Below are 7,244 nucleotides of genomic sequence, written 5' to 3'. Positions count from 1 at the left end.
GTGGATGTTGTAATTTACTAAGATAAAGATAATGGGAGAAAAATCAGATTTGAGGAAACATATGTAAACTCAATTTGGGCCAACTTTGTAAGGCATCCAAGTAGAGAAGCCAAATAAGTAGTTGGATAAACAGGGCTGGAGCTCAGATAAAAGTATGGGCTCTGTTGTCTCCTAAATGGCAATATTAAGTTTAATAGATTCTACAAGATTCTAAGAGCCAGTATTAATCCAACAATCAGCAATATGACCTAGCTCATGATAAGAAGTGCCTTAAGATATCCTAAAAGCAGAGAGGCTTAAGGTCCTTAACAGGCCTTCCCATGCACCTAATGACAGCCAGGCAATGATCTATCATGGGCTCTCTAACAGTAGAGATAATGCATTATCAGACCAAAGATCCACAGGTCATTGTGGAACTGAATTACAGCAGCTTCTGTTTATTGAACCAATACCATGTGATAAGCCCTACACATTTGCAATCTGGAGATAATCATTGTTAATAGATTTGATACAGGCCTCACTTGGTGTTACCTGTCTTGTTGTTATACATGTTCTCAGTCAGTCCTCAAGACTACTCTATGAGATAGTCATGATGATTGTGCCTATTTTACACACAAAGAAACTAAGTTTCAGAAGAGTGAAGGACTCACACAAGATCATTCAACAAGGGAATGCAAAGATGCCGAGATGAAAAATCAGACTTGTCTGATCCCAAAGCCCTTATCCTAATTCAGGAAACTAGTTTCCTGAAGGTAAACTTAACAGATGGTCTTTTTCCTTCTCTGAGGCTTAGGAAACAATTTCTAAGGCCAAAGAACTAATCTCTTTGTTAAGCCTCTGATTATCCTGTCCACACTGTCATTTCATACTGAGAAATGGGGCCTGGAAAGATGCCATTAACAGAAAAAGGTCTACTTTACAGTACAGGACAGAATTGCCAAAAATCAAAGTTCCCCAGCCCACTACAGCATATGGTCCTATGGAGCACAGGGCCCAAAACCAGTCTTTATCGCCTGTGTTTCAGACTCTCCCACACCTAGAGGCACTGTAAACTGACAGATGCAGCAGTGGGAAAGATCGTCACTTCCTTGATAGGTAACCTTGGGCAAGTGACTTAACTTAAACTACTTTTCTCATGTGCTCAGTGGGACTAATAGTGGTATTACTTCATATCAATAATGGCTAACTATTACATAAGGCTTAACACAGACCAGGCACTGCTCTAAGCATCTTACATGTATTAACTCATTTAATCCTTTCCACAGTCCCATGGGAGAGGCTGAGGAGGACCTGTTATTCTCTCCATATTACGGAAGAGTAAATGAGGCTCAGAGAGTTGAGTAACTTGCCCAAGTTCACACAACTAGTAACAACAGAACTAAGACTTGAACCCAAGCAATCGGAGAATGTCTCACTACCAAACCGTACAACAGCATTTTTGGCACAGTACCTGGTGTGCTTAGTTAATTCTATGCCATTATTTTCATTGTAATAATCACCATCATCATCATTTAAAATCTAAAGCAGAAGATAGCATTTAAAACTGAGGCATAGCAGCACAAATCCAAGGAGCAGACATCCAACCTTTTTAGAATTGTCTTATAAAAAAAGAAACACTATTTGCAAGCCAGGATCTTAAAACCCATCTGAGAGGGATGGCACTTTTTTAAGCATCCCATTTACGCAAGCAGTTCGATAAATGCCAAGGGAGCTGAATAGCACTGCAGACCAACCACTGAAGGAATTCCCCCATAAAAGCTCCCAAAGCCATTTGGAACATAGTTCAGCAGGGGGTCGTCAGTGCACTCATCCTTGCCATCTCTGCCTCCCTACCTGGCAAACTTGAGAAATTGCCACATCCTTTTTAGAAAGAAGAAGAAGAAAATAAAACTAATTAGAAAAGCCTGACATTGCGATGAAAAGCCTGCTTTTAATGCTAAAATTGTATATGGTAATATAGCACTTTTTAATAACGCACTAAATAACAAGATATAACAGCGAGTCTCATAATTTCCCTGATTTTTAAGTAGTCCTAAGCACACATGCTATTGAGAGATCTGTCAAATTATAATGTGATGTGAAAATATTTATAATTCTTATGGGTAACAATGCTTAATATTACTCTATTCCAAATTGAAGGAAATGCTACATTTCTATTAGAAGTTAGGGGAAATAAAGATGAATTTTCCTTCCCATCCAAGTTCACAGACCCTGAATTCTATTCACTTCTTGGCATCTATGAACTCCTCTGCTTTGTCCTTCTTTTCATTAGAGTGAAGGATTTGAGAAGATAATTACAAAATGCTTCAGTGCTCCTTTTCCACTGCAGTCTGGGGGTAGGGGGGTGGAGAATGAGGGGTGGGGTGGGGGTTGATGCATTAAAATATAGATATTCTGAAAATAAAAAAGGGGACTTCCCTGGTGGTCCAGTGGTTAAGACTCCACACTTCCACTTCAGGGGGTTCATGTTCGATTCCTGGTGGGGGAAATAAAATTCCCACATGTCATGTGGTACAGCTAAAAATTATCTATCTATATGTATATATAGATACAGAAATTCTGTCCAAGCATCATACACACTAGTCAGAAGCATGAACATTAGACTCACACTAGCCTGGCTCTGTCACTGCCTAACTTTGTGACCAAAGGCAAATATCAGCCTCTTTGAACCTCAGGGCTTCACCTGTAAGAGGAGGTAAGATTTTCTACTCACAGGATGGGCAGCAAGATGAAATACGATAATGAACTTACTTACTAAAAGCCAGGCACCGCACGTGCACTCAGTGAATATTTTCTGCAGTGTTGTTGCTATTTCTATTGGCCCATGTCTGTCTTACCCCCTTTCTCTAATAAGACCTCCAGTACCCAGCAGGCCCTCCACCCTCAGTTTCCTGAAGTTATCTAATTGGTACCACTGGCCATCTTTGCTCTGCACTCAGGTCAGGCTCCTTCATTAGCTCCTGTCAGGCTGTGTGCTCTGATGGAAAGGGATTGGAATTATCCAGGTCTGAACTGGCATCCTCGAGGTCTATAGATAGGTGATGTTGGTCAAGTTACATTATCCTTCAAGGCCTCACATTAACATGGTAGGTAATAGAAGCCCCTCACAGAGCCATGATGAGGATTAAGTGAACACACAGTTTCATTTAATAAATGTTAGTTGTTTTTTCTTGGACAGTTTTTCAAGTGGAAATTAATTCAATGAGGGGCATTCAGATAGAGCAAAAGTAGTTGAAAAACGGAAGTAGAATGAGAAAGTAGGCTTTGCCACAAAAAGTTCATTTCATGTTCATCAACTCTATTTTTTTTTTTTCGGGACTTTAAGGTTTCCCAGCCACAAGCATCCAGCTAAACACCTGCATTAGAAAAAATAACATTCCCCAACAAGAAAATAAGAAGCCCTCTATCCCTACCCCAACTATCATAATTGGCCCCCATCATGAGGGCCAGATTGTGCAGCTGGCAAGTGGAACAGTGACTTTGCTTTAGGGGAGAAAGAGGGGGCTCAGATTGCGCTAAAGTGTGACCAGGAGCCTCCCACGAGGAATGTGACCCACTCCGAGCTGTCCTGTAACCCAGGGATTTTTTTAATGATGTCCATGTAGAAGATGGGAGAGTATAAATAGAGGCTGGTTTTCAGAGGCCAATCTCAGTACTGTAAGCATTCCCCAACTATAAGCACCACCTCCCCACCTCCCCCTAACCCCAAAGTGTTGGGAGAAACAATGCATTCTCCAGACAAGTGTGGGCTTGGAGTCAGATAGGCCTGGATTTATGTCCCAGCTCAGTCACTCACCACCTGGATAGACTTCAACAAAGTAATTTTTTTCTGAGCCTCAATTTTCCTTAACCATAAAACAGAGAAAATACTGCAGTTGTGGAGATACTACAAGGACTAGAGATTCTGTGGATAAAGCACTTGGCATACAGTAGGTACTTGGTAAACAGCAAATATTAGTATATAGTATGAACCACAAGAGTTGAAAAGAGGAGTACAGTGTCTAAAAATAGAGAAGGTGAGGGAAATCAAGGTACAAGAAAGGGAAGCAGGAAATCAAAATGAGAGACCTGATTGCTAAAGGAATTTCAGTTTTTTCAGTATTGCTGTGAAATAAATGATAATGTAGAGGTGATTAGAAGGTAATTTTATGTACTACAGAAACGACTTATTCACGAGCATAGCACAGAGCAAGAGATGAGAAGTGACATGCACAGGAGATCAATTACAGATCTCATTCCCAGCGTCTGAACAGGTCTATTGTCACAAGTCACATCTCACAATGGGCCAGTCCCAGCCCTCCCTGTGCACATCCTTGCTCACCAAGAGGCTTGAAAGGGTAAGTCCCTCCGTTTCACAAAGTGATGACAACAATTAAAATAGCAGAAAAAAATGACTGAATTGTCACTATGTCTTTGGTGACCAGGTTATTTTTAGCTTTCCAATTTCCCTTCCCTGACTTTGGGATCCTTGTAAGCAGTGACAGTCTAAAGCACTAAGCATACATGAAATTCATTAATTGTTCAATATTTAACACCATTTCCAAGTTCTCTTTTCCCTTGGAGATATAAATAGGAAGGCCAGAGATGAATGGTAAAGAAGAGGCTTGATTTTGCTTTCATACTCCAACCAGAGTCCCAGGAAGCTCTGTTCAATGAGTAATATTTCTTCTTTCTCCTTTTTTTACCTACTCCCTGCATCTTCTCCCTCCTTCCACTCATACTACCTACTCTCCTCCCAAGACAGCTATGTCACCGATCAGGATTCTGTGAAAAAGAGTTAGACCTAGGACTCACAGACACAAAAAAGGAAGATAGAGAAGTGACATCAGCTCTTACCAAGTGCAGGGAATCATCCTAGATGCTGAGGAAAAAGACACTGATGGCCTACCAGACACCTGCAATCTACTTACTCTACACAACTAAGTCAAAAGTCCTTGCTTAACAGAACACAAGGCCCCCAAAATTCCACCCCCAACCCTCACTTCCAGCCCCATCTTTCACCTCTTCTGCTACCACAATGCAGCCTAGAACCCAGAACTAATGCCAGGTCCTGGTGCTTTACGTGGAGCTGTGACACATCTGAAAATGTGGGACAAAGATGAATTTGAATCCAGCACTACCATTTACCTATGTGACTTAGGCAAATTTCTTAACTTCTCTGGACCTCAGTTTCTTTATTTGTAAAATGTAGATGATAACACCTTTTTCGTAGGATCACATGAACTATCCTCAACATAATAAAGCCCATATATGACAAACCCACTGCCAACATCATTCTCAATGGTGAAAAACTGAAACCATTTCCACTAAGATCAGGAAAAAGACAAGGTTGCCCACTCGCACCACTATTATTAAACATAGCTTTGGAAGTTTTAGCCACAGCAATCACAGAAGATAGAGAAATAAAAGGAATCCAAATTGGAAAAGAAGTAAAGCTGTCACTGTTTGCAGATGACATGATACTATACATAGAGAATCCTAAAGATGCTACCAGAAAACTGCTAGAGCTAATCAATGAATTTGGTAAAGTAGCAGGATACAAAATTAATGCACAGAAATCTCTTGCATTCCTATACACTAATGATGAAAAGTCTGAAAGAGAAATTAAGGAAACACTCCCATTTGCCATTGTAACAAAAAGAATAAAATACCTAGGAATAAACCTACCTAAGGAGACAAAAGACCTGTATGCAGAAAGCTATAAGACACTGATGAAAGAAATTAAAGATGATACAAACAATGGAGAGATATACCATGGTCCTGGATTGGAAGAATCAACATTGTAAAAATGACTATACTACCCAAAGCAATCTACAGATTCAATGCAATCCCTATCAAATTACCACTGGCATTTTTCACAGAACTAGAACAAAAAATTTCACAATTTGTATGGAAACAAAAAGACCCTGAACAGCCAAAGCAATCTTGAGAAAGAAAAACGGAGCTGGAGGAATCAGGCTCTAGGACTTCTGACTATACTACAAAGCTACAGTAATCAAGACAGTATGGTACTGGCATAAAAACAGAAATATAGATCAATGGAACAGGATAGAAAGCCCAGAGTTAAACCCACACACCCGTGGTCACCTTATTTTTGATAAAGCGGGCAAGAATATACAATGGAGAAAAGACAGCCTCTTCAATAAGTCATGTTGGTAAAACTGGACAGCTACATGTAAAAGAATGAAATTAGAACACTTCCTAACACCATACACAAAAATAAACTCAAAATGGATTAAAGACCTAAATGTAAGGCCAGACACTGTAAAACTCTTAGATGAAACATAGGCAAACACTCTATGACATAAATCACAGCATGATCCTTTTTGACCCACCTCCTAGAGAAATGGAAATAAAAACAAAAATGAACAAATGGGACCTAATGAAATTTAAAAGCTTTTGCACAGCAAAGGAAACCATAAACAAGATGAAAGGACAACACTCAGAATGGGAGAAAATATTTGGAAATGAAGCAACTGACAAAGGATTAATCTCCAAAATATACAAGCACCTCATGCAGCTCAATATCAATACAACAAACAACCCAATCCAAAAATGGGCAGAAGACCTAAACAGACATTTCTCCAAAGAAGCTATACAGATTGCCAATAAACACATGAAACGATGCTCAACATCACTAATCACTAGAGAAATGCACATCAAAACTACAATGAGGTATCACCTCACATTGGTCAGGATGGCCATCATCTAAAAATCTACAAACAATAAATGCTGGAGAGGGTGTGGAGAAAAGGGAACCCTCTTGCACTGCTGGTAGGAATGTAAATTGATACAGCCACTATGGAGAACAGTATGGAGGTTCTTTAAAAAACTCAAAATGGAACTACCATATGACCCAGCAATCCCACTACTGGGCATATACCCTGAGAGACCCATAATTCAAAAAGACACATGCACCCCAATGTTCATTGCAGCTCTATTTACAATAGCCAGGACATGGAAGCAACCTAAATGTCCATCGACAGATGTATGGATAAAGAAGATGTGGCACATATATACAATGGAATATTATTCAGCCATAAAAAGAAACAAAACTGAGTTATTTGTAGCGAGGTGGATGGACCTAGAGTTTGTCGTACAGAGTGAAGTAAGTCAGAAGGAGAATAACAAATACCATATGCTAACACATATATATGGAATCTAAAAAAAAATGAAACAAAGTGGTTCTGAAGAACCTAGGGGCAGGACAGGAATAAAGACGCAGAAGTAGAGAATGGACTTGA

Source organism: Mesoplodon bidens (genome assembly GCF_964165515.1).
Source record: "Mesoplodon bidens genome assembly, chromosome: 9".
NCBI classification, from domain to species: Eukaryota; Metazoa; Chordata; class Mammalia; order Artiodactyla; family Ziphiidae; genus Mesoplodon; species Mesoplodon bidens.
The sequence above is the reverse complement of the archived record's forward strand: the minus strand, read 5'-3'. Positions refer to the sequence as shown.